This window comes from Ornithodoros turicata, chromosome 6 (assembly GCF_037126465.1).
Source record: "Ornithodoros turicata isolate Travis chromosome 6, ASM3712646v1, whole genome shotgun sequence".
NCBI classification, from domain to species: domain Eukaryota; kingdom Metazoa; phylum Arthropoda; class Arachnida; order Ixodida; family Argasidae; genus Ornithodoros; species Ornithodoros turicata.
This window is the reverse complement of record NC_088206.1, coordinates 53,612,014-53,630,893: the sequence shown is the minus strand read 5'-3', so window position 1 is coordinate 53,630,893 and position 18,880 is coordinate 53,612,014. Positions and strand designations below refer to the sequence as shown.

At 39.5% G+C, this 18,880-nt stretch overlaps 1 protein-coding gene and 1 long non-coding RNA gene across 2 annotated transcripts in view; one reads left to right on the top strand and one right to left on the bottom strand.

The window, feature by feature from the left end:
- Positions 1 to 18,880, top strand: part of LOC135396716 (galactosylceramide sulfotransferase-like) — a 42,350-nt gene that overhangs the window by 21,828 nt on the left and 1,642 nt on the right. The window lies entirely within an intron of this gene.
- On the bottom strand, positions 16,017 to 18,506 carry LOC135398047 (uncharacterized). The gene is made up of 3 exons (XR_010423969.1): positions 17,456 to 18,506; positions 16,828 to 16,888; positions 16,017 to 16,419 (listed from the first exon to the last, which is right to left on the bottom strand). It is a non-coding gene; the product is annotated as an uncharacterized LOC135398047 (long non-coding RNA).

The following is an 18,880-nucleotide window of genomic DNA, read 5'->3' as shown; positions in this document are numbered from 1 at the left end:
CTTCTTTAAATTTTCAAAGTCAAAACTGTACACTCTTTCTTACATTTTTTGAAGATATAGATTAACAACGCGTTAACGCGGTACCTCACGCGAGCGTGTTGCTTTTTCCGGAAACGGGTTCATCGACGGGGATGATCCTTTCTTCGAGTTTTAAGTAAGTTTCATTCGAAAAATATTCGTAATTATTAATCTCCATGGCATAAAGAATCCACATTACGTTGTAGTGTATATAGAAAATATCAAACACTTCGATTGAAATTTTCTGTCATCGCGAAAGAGTGCTTGTCAAAGTGAGCGAGCTAAAGCTTGCGTATTGTGAAATTACACATTCTACAACTCTGATCGTAAATTGCAACACCCGTTCAAATTTTAATTAAACACTCCACTTCTCCTGGAAGTGAATTTAATTTTATAAATGTTAGCATTTAAGCCACAATCAAATATTTTGTATAGTATGTGTGACTATAAACACAACTTTTAAATCTATATCTTTAAAAAAATGTAAGAAAGAGTGTAGAGTTTTGACTTTGAAAATTTAAACAAGAAAATGATATTTAGTGTGGTGTTTGCGTTTTACCTCATTATGAGCTAAAAACTTATCAAATTAATGCATGCCCTTTCCATTCGTAGTGCCCGTATCCTATGACACTAAGAATAGGGTGATAGTTTCTCAGTATGGTTACGAGAAACCTAGGGTACATTTTGTGAATTGATCTACGTTTATGTGTGACCTGTGCTGCTTATAATGATTAAGTTTACAAAAGAAATATCTGTTTATTATAATTAAGATTGCATGCCTTCCATTGTATATTGGTTAAACATTTCAGATGACTGTTGTGTGATTCGCTTCTCGCAAAATCTGATTGCCACTTAGAATTTATCTCATATGCATTTGTGTGCCGTGTGTTACGAGGATTAAGTGATTAGAAATGTAGACTCTGCCCACACGTCATGCTTGTGAAATCCTCCATTTGCATCGTGGCATTTGATAATAGATTCCTTTCAACATATATTGTCGAAAGATGTTATAGACATACTTTCAATTATACATTTGTCGTTTGCTCATAAATAAGAAAGCTAGTCCAACTGTTTGAGAAATATGCACGCACTCGTATCACGCCTCTTAATTCTTCTCTGTCAATTCTATACTTCGGATGTTGAAATTGTAGAGTGTAGTCGGGTAAAACCTATTTGACGGTCAGCTCTGATTCCATATGAGAATTCTTGCACTTAGTGTGGAATATTCGTTTCCTTAGCTATCATTGTAACAATCTGTTTTCGTTGCGATACCAGTTCGTGTGGCACAAGTATGGTATTACGTACGTTAGAAAAACAGGTTTGTCACCCGTGATTAGGATTGCTCGCATTAGTGACATGGACAAGATTAAGTAAAAAAAAAAGTCTTTTTTTGTTTTTACCTTTGGTGTTATTATTATTTTTATTTCTAGAAATGGATGGAAACGTGTCACTTCCTCTTAGTAGTGTTGTCGACAACATATCTGAAAAATGTTTCAATCTTTTCCACGTCAATATACAGTCCCTCAAAAATAAAGTTTCTGAGCTTGAAATTCTGTTTGACAATGTACAAGATATCTTCGACATCGTCATGTTTACGGAGACATGGGGTAGAAATCCTGAAGATACGTTTACTCTAGAGGGCTATGAAACCTTCTTTCTAAATCGTACAAATAAAAAGGGTGGAGGTGTGAGTATGCTGGTAAAGAACAACATTTCATGTACAATACTAAGTGAATACACTGTCATGTGCAATGATTTTGAGTTGTTAACGGTACGCTCGTCAAATCGCATCTTTAGTGTTTGTTATCGGCCTCCCGGAACGAGTACTGTAGAATTTTTTCGTTGCCTTGAGCAGCTTCTGTCATTTGTAATAGAGCAAAAATGTACATGCTATCTCGGAGGTGATTTTAACATAGACCTATTGCAAAATTCCTCCCATAGCCAGGACTTTCAGTCTATACTCGCTACTTACGGTTTTTCAAACACCATATCGTTGCCTACGCGCATAACAAGGTCAACATCGAGTCTGTTAGATTTGTTTCTTACAAATACTAATATTGTATCAAAGTCTGGGGTCACAGACACGTCCATAAGTGACCATCTTCCAATATTTCTTTCTCTTAAGTACAGCGTTACGAGACAAAAAGAACACTACACTTTCCAATCGATCAGTGAAGATAGTATTAGACGATTTGTTGACATCGTCGCGGGTACAGACTGGGACTTTGTTCTCAATACAGATCAACCTAATGAAGCCTACAGCTCTTTTTTCAAAAAGTTACTTGAGGTATACCACTCCTGCTTCCCTATGGCTACGAAAACATTGCGCAAAACCTATAGGAAGCCATGGATGACAACTAGTTTAATGAAAATTATACGGGAAAGAGACAAATTTTATAAAATGTTTTTGAAAGATAGAACTGAAATCAATCACACTACATATAAGAATTTTAGGAATTACGCCACTGCGGCAATTAGACGTGCTGAGAAAGATTATTACGTGAGACTTTTCACTGACGAATCGAGAAGCAATATACAACAGAGAGAGGGCGCAGACAAGCTGGTTCATGATGACAAGGATGCAACCCGAGACAGGGAAATAAACAACAGACAACAATTTTCTCAGTGATGACAAGGATGCAAGGATGACAAGGATACTGAGAAAATTGTTGTCTGTTGTTTATTTCCCTGTCTCGGGTTGCATCCTTGTCATCGAGAAGCAATATATGGAGTGTCATAAACAAACTGCGAGGAAATGGTACAGGTCATGGCTCCATCCACAGTGTTGTCCATGATAATACCATTTTAACAGGACAAGATATGGTTGAGGGCATAAACGCGTACTTTGCGAATCAATTTCCACCATCTTATCAATCAACACCAACAAGAATGCATCCAGCACGTAGCAACTTCATTATTTTTCTCTCCGGTTGATGCTAATGAAGTGTCCTCAACTATTGTTTCTCTGAAAAAAAGCAAGAGCTTGGATGTTTTCAACATGCAAATAGCGCAAAAAAAAAAGTGTAGCGAGCCACATAGCACCCTGCTTATCGCACATTTTCAATCTCTGTTTTGAGCACGGAGTGTACCCAGCTGAAATGCAGATAGCCAAACTTTGTCTGATACATAAAGGGGGGGACACGCAGGTCATGTCCAACTACCGACCGATAAGCATTTTACCGGTACTGTCTAAGGTGTTTGAAAAAATAATATATATAAGAATGATCACTTTTGTTGATCGTCACTCTATCTCAACGCCTGCACAATATGGGTATCGAAAATTAAAATCCACTGAAACAGCGCTTTTAAAAGTGAAGGAAATAGTAGCAAAAGGAATTGAGAACAAGCAGTTCACACTAGGGATTATAGCCGATTATTCCAAAGCCTTCGACTCGATAGATCACACAATTTTACTAAGTAAGCTTTCTTCCTACGGCATACGCGGACTTCCTTTAATGCTGTTAACGTCATATCTTAGCTGTAGGCTACAGTGCGTAGTTATAAAAGACAAGAAGTCATCTTTCAAGCCCGTGAAATCCGGAGTTCCACAAGGCAGCTTGTTGGGCCCCCTTCTCTTTAACCTGTACGTAAATGATATTGTAGACGTGTGCTCAGAGACAGAGTTTGTAATGTATGCGGACGACACCAGCATGTTCTTCACGGGTAGGGACATCAGAGATGTTGTTGAGAAAGTACTTCTAAAGCTCTCTGAATGGTCAGATACAAACCGTCTGCGGCTTAATCCAGCCAAAACCAAGGCAATCATTTTCAGATCTCGCAACCGAAGCTTCCAATTAACAAATGATATACTTTTATGTGGCGAAAAAGTTGAAGTAGTTGAAAAGGTTAAACTCCTAGGAGTGTATTTTACCGCCTTTCTAACTTGGGATGCTCACATTCAACATGTTCGGGCAAAGGCGTGCTCCAATCTTAGACTAATATTTAAGTACAAATTCATCTTACCAGCCAACATTTTGACATTGTTATATCGTACGCTAATTGAACCGCATTTCAACTATTGTCTTCTTGTTTGGGGCACATCCTCGAAACACTCACTCTCCAAACTCTTACTGGTTCAGAAAAAATTCTTAAGGCTTTTAGAAAACTTACCTTACAGACATACAACGTTAGGCTTGTTCACAAAACATTATATACCAAAAATTCACAACTTGTATAACTACAGACTTGCTCTAGGATATAAGAAAGCCATTAGAGAAAATGACAACGAGTTTCTAGACATGTGTCACGTGGTTTGATGAGCCAGGGATTTCCCAACGCGACGACGTAACTGGGGAAGAGCTGTGTTGTCACCGACCAATGAGCAGACCAAGTCACACAATCGTTTTTGGAAACACACACATTTATAAGCAATTAACAAAGTAACAATCAGCTATAGACAGTTACTTGAACCACTAGTTGAACACGAGAGAGAAGTTTGCCTGACAGTTACAGTTACGCATTACAGAAGGGCAACATACAAAGAATAAGAACAAAGCAAACTTGCGGTCAAAGACTGTCCAATAGCCGGTGAGTGAGGTCCCTCGTAGAGACGAGATGCGCAGTGGAGAAGATGATCTTGAAGAAAAGTCTGATTGTACTTGAGGAGGATGGAGATGGAGCTTGAAGCAGAGGACACTATTGCACAGATTGATTGAAGAATACACCAGCCCAATGCTGGTGGCACAACATCGAGACGCCCGATACGCCACGTGAAAGTGTGCGACTTCTTCGTGAGCTAGCCCGATACCAACTGCTTACAGTTCATTATTCTGTCCCGCTTCGGGACTAGAACACCCCCCTCCATAAATCTGTCGTCGGTGTCAAACACTAAGGAAGCGCACAACATTCCCGTGCAACACTGCGGGTCCAGTTACAGAGGCCCGAAGTGTGGACCAGACACCATATAGGGGAATAGTTCTTGGAATCACACGCGTGCGAATGGCTGCTACCAGAGCGCAGGCCATTCGCGCAGTTTCTTGCCTGTGTTGCTGTGCCGGACAGATGTTTTTTTAAGCAACCGGGGAAACAGAACTGCAATATACTCGTGTGGGGTGCTGCCTTTGTTCGAGGACTGTGACAACATGGCAAATTTGAAACGCGTGAGCCACGTCTATAGCTACCGCAATCCTTGTAGATACTCCTTTCTTCAATGTAGGACTTCCTATGGCTTTCAAACTTTGCAGTACAATCTAAGTAAGCTGCTAAATACATTTGACAATGACCTTACCAAAATATCCAAGTGTGAATTGTTAGGCTATTTTTGTGCATTAGAATAACGGTTTTGGCCGCTTCTTTTCAGGTTGAGCCGAATGCAGTACTTTCTACTTCTTGCTTTACTCATTAAAGTTTTTAGTTGTAGTGCTAAAACTTTTTTAGTTGATTAAGTAATGAGAGTGTATGTTACAAATCATTATACTTATCATGTTTGTATTATCAAGTGTTATCAGTGCCACGTATTGTGCTTTCAGTTGTATATATGCATTGTCTTTGCTGATGGCGGGTGACTGAGGCCTCTGTCAAGTCCCTTAGAGACTTTTTTGCCTTAGCCTCCCCTTCACTTCTGTGAAGAAATAAATAAAATGAAATGAAATGAAATGAAATGCGTAGAATTCATTATAGAGATGACAAAGAAGTTACATTTATTATTTCAGTTATACACTTTCGATAAAGTACAATTGTTCTATTCCAAACTCTGAAGTTTTCGTTTGTTGTCTTGATTGATGAATTCGTAATGTATTACATAACGATGTCTTATTATCGGTCGCTTGAGTCCAGCGTTGATTAATACAATCGATACCTTGTCGCCGCATTTGTATCGCTTCAGTAACTTGCACTTAGTTTTCACAAACTTGGGCAATCTCTTATTGATGTTTCCTTTCTTTGTATGAAGATTCTTGAATGGCGTACAAGAGATTATTAGATGAAAATCGTTCGGTGGTCCACCGCAGTTGATGTAGTCATTGAGTTTCAATAAGTGATGATACATCAGACATTGAACAACAATATTGAACTTCTGCTCATTGTCTGTTAGAATGAAAATTGTATAGTGTTCAATTGGATTAAGTCACGAGGATGATTTTATGATAGTTAAAATGATGGATTATTCTCCTCTATTGACGTGTTGGAGAACGTGCCGCTTAGAGTGTTCCTCTGTTCTTCGGCACTGAGCCTGTGCTAGTCACAGTATTTGTAATATTTCTCGTTTTGATAGATTGTTTCGCTATTATTTTCCTGCCTGTATATGTTGTTTACGCGTTGGATGATGCGCAGGTTTGGCTCTCTATTAATGCTATCTGTTGATCGTGTTGTTTCTCATTATTTCCTTACGTGTGCGCTATTCACGTAATAAGAAATTGAATAATTTAAAGCTGTGCCATGTTGGAACAAGATATATGCAACTTAGATTACCTGTTGTGCTTGGAATGGCTTAAAACACTTAATAGGAAACATGCTAATGAAGAAATTATTAGTGTTGCAATAATAGTGATCGCGACTCAAACTTGTTATAATAAAACTTGAAATTTTGATTGTCATCATATTGATTAAGAACGTCTTTTTGATTAAAGGTCACGTCCGTTTCTTGTTTTGATAGAGTAATGTTTCGCTATTATCTTCCATGCGTGTTGGGAGGATACGCCGGTTTGGTTCTCTATTAGTGCTAGTTATTGATTGTGTTGTGTTGATCCGAATCATTTCCTTATGTCTGCGCTGTTCACTTCATAAGAAACTGATTAATTAAATTTGTGTCATGTTAGAATATTCAACTTAGCTTCCCTATTGTGCTCGAAATTACTTACATCTATCAGAACTCGTAATTAAAACTCCACTGTTGCAATGATGGTTCTTATGTATAGGATTATTAGGACTTTAGGATTAGGACTTTTTATAATACAACTTGTAATTTTGATTGTAATCATATTGATTAAGAATATCTTCTTTGATTAAATGTGCTATTCCATTCCATACATGTTGAAGGATACGTCGGTTTGGTTCTCTATCAGTGCTAGCTATTGATTGTGTTGTGTTGATTCGAATTATTTCCTTATGTCTGCGCTATTCACTTCATAATAAAATGATTAATTAAATTTGTGTCATGTTGAAATAATCAACTTAGCTTCCCTATTGTGCCCAAAATTACTTACATCTGTCAGAACTTGTAATTAAACCTCTACGATTGCAATGATGGAGCTCACGTCTCATGCATTTTATAGCAAAACTTAACTTAGTAATTTGATTGTAGTCGTATTGATTAAGAATATCTTGTTTGATTAAATGTGCTACTCTATTTCAATTCTGATTGATTAAAAACTTGTGTGTATGATTACCATTAATAAAAAATACTGTGTTTGATGAGTGATACCTCTTCGATGCTATTGCATCATAGCTGTAATAATTATAATATTTGTTACGTGTATCATATTGTGTTTCTTCTGATTCAGGGTTTTTCTCCTTCACACAAAGTCACAACATAATTCCCTGCACTGTTGGCATTAATAAATATATTTTCATTTGTACTTTTGTGTATGGCTATCCTTTGCATGTCTATACTTGCATGTAAACCGCCCACCGCGCACCTGTCGTAGCGGAAAAAAATTGTGAGTGCAGACGGTCCAGGCGGAAAAATGGCGAAAGAAGTCGGCCCAGGCTGAAGATAAGCGCCCACGCAGCCCTCCGCCCGCCGGTAAGCACGCGGACAACGCTCCGCCCACGCGCCGCACGCCGCGCGCGGGAAAAATTATGCGAGTGAAGTCAGCGCAGACGCGAAGTTGGCCCTGGTGGCTATGTTCGTAACTAAACCCCCCGACTATATGACCAGACCATATACTACTTTGCACATATCTCAAGCTTTACTACAAGAGCTAGATATGCTGTAATAATAAGAACACTAATTTCGTGTGGTTTTACAACTCACCAACTTTGAGATTTGAAATAATTTCCGATGGGATAGCTCGTGAATATCACTGTCAATTATCATGAATTTGAGTGAATTCGGCACGCTCTTCATATTGGTGGGGTAAAAAAGTGACCTTCCCTTGGCAAATTTCTGAGTTCAGTTCGCAAATATTTGCATAATTAAACTTGGGGTACATGACATTAACTTTACAAGGTGGCAAAAACCTAATAAGAACAAATGCCGTTGACCGCATGATTCTAGGTGGTGTAGTTTTTTTTTATTATAATTCAATGACACGTTTTCTGGGACACCCTGTATGGCCCATAACTTCGTATTGAGGCTGTAACTTCACGTTTAGTCAAGGTTATGAACGGCACGTTACATAGTTTATGTGTCAACTTATATACAATTGCACATAACCTGGAACGAAATAGTTCTGAGACTGTAGGGATATTCATAAGTGTAAATGGAAATGTAACGCTGTCGTGGTTCCGCAGTGATAACATAGTACGTAGTGCTTTCCTCCGCGCAACATGCAACGATTTTATTGTAGATTCGTATGTTAAGGCGATACTTTCTATGCCGTAAGAAATATAGCTTTGGATGAATGACATGTAGATTGCTCTAAGAGTATGCAAGGGGAAAAGACATTTTATCTTGGCTATTGCATAGGTGCCAGAATATATTTTTTTACAGATGTTAGAAATACGTTCATGCCACTGCAAGTGCTCATCGAGTAGAACCCCTAATATTTTAACCGATGAGCGTCTGTGAATGATGTCAGAACCAAGAACCACATCCTGAGTATATGTAATTGTGGGGACCTGCGGTGGCCTAAATATAATGTACGATGACTTAGATGAGCTCACTTACAACTTATTATAGTTAAGCCAAGCACTCAGTTTCGTTACTATATTGTTCGCCTTCTCACACAAATCCACAATATTACAACTTTCAAGAAATAATGAAGGTTCATCAGCATATAAAATTGTCGGCACATCAGGAAATGCTACCAAGTCGTTTATATAAACTATAAATAAGAAAGGCCCAAGAATTGATCCTTGCGGAACGCCTGCATGTGGAAACATTACCTAGAGAAGAGGAGGTGCCAGCAACTTGCACAAACTCTTTTCGATTTTGTAAATAATTAGTGAGCAGGTTGAGGGCTTCACCTCTAATACCGTAGCGTTCAAGTTTCTTACATAATATTGAGTGGCTTAAAACATCAAACGCCTTCCGCAAATCCACAAATATCCCCATAGTTAATAGCTTTGTTTCAATATTACTTTTCAGAAGTTCACAAATTGAGAGTACTGCTAGTTTTGTCGACTTATTTTTCAGGAATCCGAACTGATAATCAGATAAAAGACTGTTTCTCAAAAAAATCCTCTAGTCTGGTTAATAATAATCGTTTCCGGGAGTAGTCGATTACCTTTTTTGTAAACAGGAACAATTTTGGAAATCTTCAGCTCGTCTGGGAACGTCCCTTCACTAAACAGCGTGTTGATAATTGATGACAGAGGATAAGATATGACTGTTACAGTCCTTTTTAGGAATTCTATACTTATATTATCGTATCCAACTGCACTTGTGTTATTCAGTCCCTGTAGAACTGATTCAACGTCAACCTCTTCAGGCCAAGAGGGTGAGAGAAAACACGTATGCGAGTTCCGATGTGGTAATATTTCATGCTGACTTTCTCCTCACCAATTGATTGTGTAGAAGCGGAACATAAGAAATATTTGTTCAATACATTACTTATCACTTTGCAACCGTATCGTCTCTTAACGTTGATATTTCACTGGTTGGCTTTGTTTTCCCTAGGGCACAGTTTACAAGGTTCCATGACTTCCGCGCGCCCCCAAATGTTTCATGAAATTTCTGATGGAAATAATTCTTCTTTGCTATTCGCAATAGCTTAGTTGTCATATTGCGATATTTTATGTATTTCTCTCTTAAATTTGTGTTCTCGGGGTATTGTCGAACCTTTTTATACGTTTGATGGACTGTAATAGACCTACACTCTTCAAAATGAACTTCACCGCATAGCACGCTCCTAGCCAACCATTATCGTGAATGATATCGCTATCTGTCCTGATTTGTTGAAAACGGGAGGCGTACGCCTTTTCTGTGACAATTATGAACAGCGTAAGTGTCACAGAAAAGGCGTACGCCTCCCGTTTCCATCAAATCAGGGCAGATAACGATATCATTCGAAAATGCTGGTTGGCTAAGAGCGTGCTATGCAGTGAAGTTCATTTTTAAGAGTGTGCAGTAATCCAGGGTTCACGTATGAACTGCCGCTTAGATCGAGAAACGATCCTACATGCTTTATCTAAACTATTGACAAGTATCTGATAAAATCTTGTAAACTTTTCGGTGGCTGACATGTTGGCATCTACAAAATCCAAAATTTATTTCACTTAAGAATTTATCTGCTATCTGATAGTCAGAAATCCTAACCTGTCGTTCTGATGTTTTTTTCACGTGATTCGGCTTATTTTCATTCACAAAGATAATGTCGTGATCTGTAATGTCACATGGGATAACACCAGCAAGAAATTCATCACCATTGAGATTTCTTACACAGTCGTCTATTAGAGTACCAGTGTGGCCACCACGAGTGTGCAACTGGATCCATTGATCAAAGCCATTAGCGAGCAAAGTATGTGGATAGTCACTTGATGAATTAACGTTCAGTATATTAATATTTATATCACCCAAGATTATGACATAATGTTTTCGCAAAATGTCACTCAAAAAAGTATCAAACTTTTCTATGAATTCCTTAATGTCATTCGTAGGTGACCTATATATGACACCCACAATAACATTTTTACCTTTGTGAAGGAGGGAGTATCTCTTGAAATGAGTATGTGAAATCTCAACAAACAGAGATTCACAAAGGTCACCACTTAAAGAACGATCGTTCCTCAACTGATACGGTACAGAGGAGTGAATTAGAAGACCTACTCCGCCATGAATACCTAGTGTACGATTGGAAAATTCATGGTTATATCCACAAAATGAGTAATATCCAGTGATAGCCAGTAACTACTTCTACAGTAGTTTAACTATGACTACTAACTACTTTGCAAAAGAGTAGTTTAACTAGTAGTCCAACTACTTTTCAGGGGAGTAGTTAAAACTACTTCTTTAACTACTGCAATGTATTTTAACTACATCTATAACTACTCAACGTTGTCCATCAACACCAATCTCTTGTATAGTGTCGTTAGACACCTAAATATGAATCACAAGCATTGATAATGATATTTAAAATATACTCTTATGTCTACGTCGCTTAATTCACATACTGTCGTAAAATCCACTGCCTGTCTCTTGAATATTATGCGCTGACAAAATAGCTTGTTGCGGAAATATTTTCTATGAAGTGAAAGCTTCCGCTATAAAGGTACGTACAACATACGACGGACCATGTACGAGATTTACACTCAGGCTCCTTCGTCACAGATCAATGCGCCACGCACAAATATTGTGGTGGCTGCCAATTGCGCCACTGTGGACCGTAAAATATTTTCGCTTAACCACGATGATCGATCACGTAGCCATCCTACGCGGTTATGTGCACACCAGGACGGTGACCACGGTATCACGCAGGCCGCTACGATTGTCAAATACAAAGCTTGCGGCGGGATTCTTTCTGCGCCTACGTGATAAACTAAGTTACAGAATTATTTCGTAACAAATGAGGCTTCACTAGACAAGCATTAAAAGGGAAGATTTAGTACACGTGCACGGCACAATTGCTCTGTACCTCCGTTTTCATCAAACAAGTAGCTCAAGGTAAATGTCGGCAGCACAATCGTGCCGTAAAGCTTGCGGCAAAATCGGAAGTAGTTGGCGCCTGCACCCCCCCCCTCAGTAACCTAACTACTGTAGTTAACTACTCGAAATAGTAGCTTACTAGTAGTTGCCACTACGTTTCTGCAAGATGTTGATAACTACTTTTTAACTACAATCAGAAGTTTAACTAGGCTCGGTTTCACCAACGCTGGTTAAACCGAGATCAAGCGTTGCTAAAACTTGAAGTTAACGCTCAATTCTTTTTTGCAAACGTTAGTTGGTGAGGTGATGAATGTTTCAGTAACAATAACACCCTTTTGTGAAGCACAGTTAAGGGTTAAATTCAAGTTAAGGGACCGTTCATCTCGGTTCAAGTGTTAATCGGCGTTGGTGAAACCAGGCCCTAGTAGTTTAACTACTGGCCATCACTGGTAATATCCTTCAGTCTCGTTATTTAACAAAGTTTCAGAAAGGCCAAAAAATGTTACTTTCTTTCCCAAAGAAGCAATTAAAGTCAATAACTCGATCATAATGTTTATTTATGCTGCGTAGGTTTATGTGAAAAAACGAAAAGGCAGAATGTAGACGACTCAGGTCTAGCTCTTGCAGATCAACATAAGAAGCAGAAGCACTATACGGGCTGTAATCTTCTCTGACAATAAATCTCGCCCTATGACATGAGACGAATATCTTCTTTTGTTTTAACTTGAAGAACTGGGGCGTCGTCAGATTTTCTGGCATATATTTTGCCTTTGTTTGTCCAAAGATACTTCCAGTTCTTTTCTTGCGCGCAACTGCTGCTGATGAACAAGTTAGTCTATGTTTCCTGGCCTTTTGGAGCAGCTCATTTCTTTCTGTACGAGAAAGCATGCGGACAATTATGTTTTCTTGATGTCGTCCCCATGTAGGGACTCGGTGGCATATATCAATATCAGTCAGTTGAAGTTCTACGCCCACTTTGTCTGCTATTTTCTTGACAATGTTAACAGGATCGGAAGCCTCCTTTGGGACGCCCCTGATTTCCAAATTATTGAGTCTCTGATATTGTGCCAGGGCGTTAACTTCTTGCTGTAGGTTCGCAACACACAATTCCATGTTCCTGCATTCCTGTTTTAGATGGTTTACATCGCTACGTAGAACTTTCAATTCCTTGATATCATTTTTACATTCATTTATAGCATCTTGACAGTTCTGGGTGGCATCCTTCAGTCATCGATTTATCTGCTCGTAATTCGCGCTTCAAATAATCGATAACCTTGACAAGTTCTTTGAACTCCTTCGACATGTTCAGCGGATTATTGCTATATGAAGCAACAAAATATAGGTACAACAGCGGCAGTCCTGTATGAATACAGGACTATGTTTAATAAACAAACTCGCTCACCTGTAACACAACAGGCGATTAGTGTTCCAGCCTCAGAACATCAGTTCTCTCAGGCGATTCGTATACAGGGTGTCCCAGAAAACGTGTCGTTGAATTACAATAAGAAAAACTACGACACCTAGAATCATGCGGCCAACGGCATTTGTTCTTACTAGGTTTTTGTCAACTCCTGATGTGAATGTCATGTATCGTAAGTTTAATTATGTAAAGATTTGTGAACTGAACTCGAAAATTTGCCAAGTAAATGTCACTTTTTTACCCCACCAATATGAAGAGCGTGCCGAATTCACCCAAGTTCATGATAATTGACAGTGATATTCATGAGCTATGCCATCGGAAAAAATAGCCGAACATCATGCTTTTCGTAGCACCGAACCATAACGCGCCACGACTTTTGGAGCGCAATCTATCTCAGTCCGACGAAAGGAGGTTCCAAACCCACCCACACTCTTAAAAATGAACTTCACCGCATAGCACGCTCGTAGCCAACCATCATGTCGAATGATATCGTTATCTGCCCTGATTTGTTGAAAACGGGAGGCGTACGCCATTTTTGTGACACTTATGCTGTTCATAATTGTCACAGAAAAGGCGTACGCCTCCCGTTTTCAACAAATCAGGGCAGATAACGATATCATTCGAGATTATGGTTGGCTAGGAGCGTGCTGTGCGGTGAAGTGCATTTTTAAGAGTGCACAGAGTGATAGTACACTCTTAAAAATGAACTTCACCGCATAGCAGGCTCCTAGCCAACCATCATCTCGAATGATATCGTCATCTGCCCTGATTTGTTGAAAACGGGAGGCGTACGCCTTTTTGTGACACTTATGCTGTTCATAATTGTCACAGAAAAGACGTACGCCTCCCGTTTTCAACAAATCAGGTCAGATAACGATATCATTCGAGATTATGGTTGGCTAGGAGCGTGCTGTGCGGTGAAGGTCATTTTTAAGAGTGTAGAAAAAGTAACAGTTCTTGAAATTGGGAGAGGGAAAGTGCGATCCCAGCGAAAGTCGGACGCGATAAGCCATACCTGTGTTATCTCTTTCTGCGTTGTAGGTGTGGGCGGGGTTTCCAACCTCCTTTCGTCGGACTGACAAGGATTCCGATGAAAAATTTGTCGCGCGCTAGCTCCGCAGAGCATGATGTTCGGCTATTTTTTTTTATGAGATAGCCCCTGAATATATGAATATACATATGAATATATATAAATAGGGGAGAAAAGACACCAGAGACTGAAGTAGGGAGTAGGGGGAAGTTATTTATTAAGCTGGCATTTAAACTAAGGGTCTGGGGAAGTCTACGTTTCGGCGGAAGCTCCGCCTTCTTCGGGACTGAGACGAAAATCTATATACAAGGTCTTTTAAAAGGTTACAAAAGTGTCGTCACAGTTGGTACAATTCCACTGCGAGGCAGTCGTCAGTGAGTCATGTTCTGGAAGATTCCGGAAGGTTCCTGGGTCATCGGCCGGGGAGATTACGTGTCAGAGCCACTGATCTCTATGTATAAAGGCTGGATCGCGCATGGGAGAGGGGCTCGCGGGGGAGAGGCGTGCATTCGGGCCGCCATGTTGGGAGGCCCTAAAACGCAGTGTGCGCCCATAGAAAACAATGGGAGGCAACGGAGATTGTGAGTATTTATTGCGCTGCAGGCGTTGATCGTTGTTTGTCATCACACAATTTTGTAAGGTGCCAGTATACAGATGTATCCTAACAGTGTTTCACAGGTGTCCTGTCGTTCGATTGTTAATTACGTTATGTTTTGCATTCCGAAACTAGACCGTCACGGCAGTGCAGCGCTGGGGATTGTACTACAGTACGTTTCCCAGCCAATATTTCAATAAGAAACGATGTGAGGTTAACAACAACCATGTATGTAATATCCCGTGCTGCGTTCTGGACACAAATTGTTCCATAAAGAACGGTCCGGGATGATATATACTCGCATGGCAGAAAGAGATCGTACTGCAGAATCACAGCCGTTGTCTTAGTCGTGCATGGGTTTAGTATGATTTATATCAAGCATCGCCGCAGAAACAGTCTTTTAGTAAACGACAGCGGTGCTTTGCCTCGCAAATATGGACACACCGAAGCAGCCCTAAATACTTCACGCAATTAGATCACGCTCGTTAGGACAGTTAATCAGGTAGTGATGTAAGCTTAATCAATTAAGTTACTTAGAAAGTGGTAACACCTCCTTGAGACACAGGACTTATCTCTTTTTGAAGTACAGCCCTTCTATGTTTGTTTGCTTCTTCCTTTATTTGTTCTGATTATCTGCAGGCACGGTTGTGCCAAACTGAATGTCCTTCTCCAGCACTCACATGCTTTTGTTGAATACAACTGCAGCGTGAGAAAAGCTGCTTGGGGACGGGGTCCTGGTATCCAGTGCTGACTTTGTCATGCTTGTTATGTGGAGCATGTTCCAAACAATGCAGCTCCACGTATGGTCTTCAAATTGCAACAGGACTATTTGGAGGTTGAAACAGTTGTGATTTTGTCATTTTGGCCCTCGTGTACCCAGTCTGTGAAACGCAAACAAAAAAGTCTAACACGATATGCTTTTGTAATGAAGATCAGTGATGATGAGTAAAGAGAAAATACGAGTTCAAGTTTATTCAATATTTTATATCATTCATTATATTATTCAACATTTTATGTCAAGTTTATACAACATCAAGTTTATTCAAGTTCAAGATTTATTTCTTGCACTTATGCGTTTCAGGATACAATGAACGTGCAGGGAGGTCGCAAAAGGCTACATTTATTGTTTTGTGACCTTGCTACAATGGCAATATATATTTTAGGAATAACAATGGTCAGGTACGCTCTCTAAATTTGTAGCACTCAATTTTAGGTTGGAATGAGCAATGAATAGCAACTTCCCCACTGATATTTTCTCATATATGCTAAATTTTAAATTTAATGTGATCGAATATGTGATAATATAATAATAATATATAAGAATATAATATGTGATAAATGAATGTGATCAACAGTAGATGTAAACAACATGAGTAGCCAGAGAAGTGCATTCTCAATAAATAATTGTCTTCTTATAGCGTATATGTGCATGCCTATTAACTGAAACAATTATCACAGTTCCCTGACAAGTTTTAATTTCTGAGAGTGTACTGTAGAAGCTGCTTAGATCTACAACAGTTCATACAAGGTATTATATACTGTGAATGCCTTTAAAAATCCCATGTGACACATATCCCTTTACTTTCTGGAGATGCTGTGGTAGTCAAAGTTTGCGGGCATTACGTAGGTTCTGCACCCATTTCTTGAGTATGTCGAGCCAGCTGTGAAGTAACCTGCATTGATGATGATTATTCCAACTTTTATGGTGCATCGACAACAAAGGAAATACTACATCAGAACATTGGTTTGGGTGCAACCAGTTAAAAATGAATATGTTGTTTAATAAATGCATTGGACAAATGTTAAAACATCAGTTTAAAACATGGTTTACAATTCCTGTATCTTCTAAAAATTAAAAAGATTAAAAACTATTCTAAAAAGAATATGGGGAACTCTTCTAAAAAGAATTATAATCTCTAATTATTATATTGCTGGGTTAAGGAGACTAAAGTGTAAGGTGTGTTTCTGATGTGAACATGTAACAAAATATGCAAAACTGAGAGAGGCTAACCACAGCGCGTGCACTGAGGTTGTTCCTTCCTGTAAAGAAGAAACCAGTGGATGAGGAACGTGATACTTACCTGTACACCCAGCCGTATCACACTGCACAGATTATTCACTGGACAGCCCTCATGACGAAACCTGTATTGAGAGACCACTTTTGCCTTGAAACTGCTACAAATAGCACGACACGCTACAAATTATTACTATCGTAACAAGTTGACGACACAGCTCAGACACAAAGGCGTTATTCGAGTCGCGCCACACCACCGTTACGTAGGATTCTTTGTCACAAATCAAACCAAGGCACAAAACAATACCAATACATGAAAAAATTTGACAATCGTGGTCTTATTATGACGTAATACCGAACTTGTGCGCGAAGGTAATTCAAAGAAATGAATGTGGCACTTGCTTCCGCAGAGAACACCGTGTACCATGCTAGCAATGCATGCAAAAAAGCGCTCGAGTGTTCGCACATATATTGATGACAACACTACCTGTGTAGTGTAACATGTTCTTTCAAGCATATTATGCACTCAAACTGTATTTGCCGCCGGGTAAAATGCAAGTGTGCTCGATTGAACGTCGGAAGAGCGATCAAGCAACCTGCATCCAGTGCTCGTTTTGGGCAAAAAAACACTTCATAATGGTCAAATAAATGTACAGAATGGACGCCTATTTATTCCTTGATGAAGAGTGACTCACCTGTATAAATTTAGGCCCTGTAACCTTGCCAGTACGGTTGGTACGACCGTAATTGCAAGAAGTTGCCATGATCGCTGCGGCGACTGTTGTGGGCACCGTAAGATGGCGGCCGGTTTCTTCACGCTCGCGCTCCCAATCCGCGATCCAGCCTTTTACAATCGAGATCAGTGGTCAGAGCCTTGGGTCGCGCTCGTTGAAAACCTGTTGTCCGGGGTGTTCTTAGAGTCATTGTGTCCAGCTGTAAAGAAAAAAAGAAAAGAGGCAGCGGGCACTCCGAGGACATACAGAAAAAAAGTTATCCGGATATGCTTCTTACAGTTGATAGCACTCCTTTATCCTCATTTATTAGAGATTGGAATTTGTAGATCAAGTACGATTCGCGTTGCTCTCTGCAGCGATCGGATGTGAAATTTGACTCTAGAATAAAAAGTGCGACGTTATTAATGGAATGACCGGGTCGACTAAAATGGCGAGAAACCGGGAGGCTACCTTTTTTCGAAACATCTGATCGGTGGTTATTGAATCGAATCCTAAATGAATTTTTACTTTGACCTACATATTGCGCGGAGCATGTTGTACATTGAATGATATAAAAGTCGCCATTGATTTTAAGGGAGAAGTCGGAGTTTGTACTCTTGACCGCTGCCGTGCTTTGCATTGATTTGCATATTTGGCATCTTTTACCATTGCATGGATTGCATCCCGCCGTGGGTGTTAATGGTTTGGGAACTTTGGAGTTGACTAGTCTATCTTGGAGGTTGCGGGCACGTCTGTAGGTAACTCGTGGCTTCTCGGCAAATATTTGTCGTGTCCGTTCAGATTGCAGAAGGATGCTATGGTGGCGGTGGAGGATACTGTTAATATTACCCGCGCCTGCACCAAAGGTAAGAACAAGGTTTACGCGGTCGCCCTTGGGTTCGTCGTTGCGTTTACCGAATAAGTTCCTCCGGTCTGTTTGTCGTGCTTTGGACAGGGCGTCTCTTACTAGACTGGGTGGAAAATTACGATTAACGAAGGTCTGCTCTAATTCCGCGAGGTTTTTGTTTAGAACATCGTCGTCCGAGCAGAATAATATATAATATATGAATATGAATATATATATGAATATGAATATATATAATATATGAATATGAATATATATATGAATATGAATATATATAATATATGAATAATGAATATACCTGTCAATTACCATTCATTTGAGTAAATTAGACACGCTCTTCACATTGGTGCGTTAAAAAAGTGACCTTTACTTGGCAAATTTCCGACTTCAGTTCGCAATTAACATAATTAAACTTACGTTACACGACATTCACATCAGGAGGTGGCAAAAACCTAGTAAGAACAAATGCCTTTGACCACATGATTTAGGTGGTGTAGTTTTTTTTAATTATAATTCAATGACACGTTTTCTGGGACACCCTG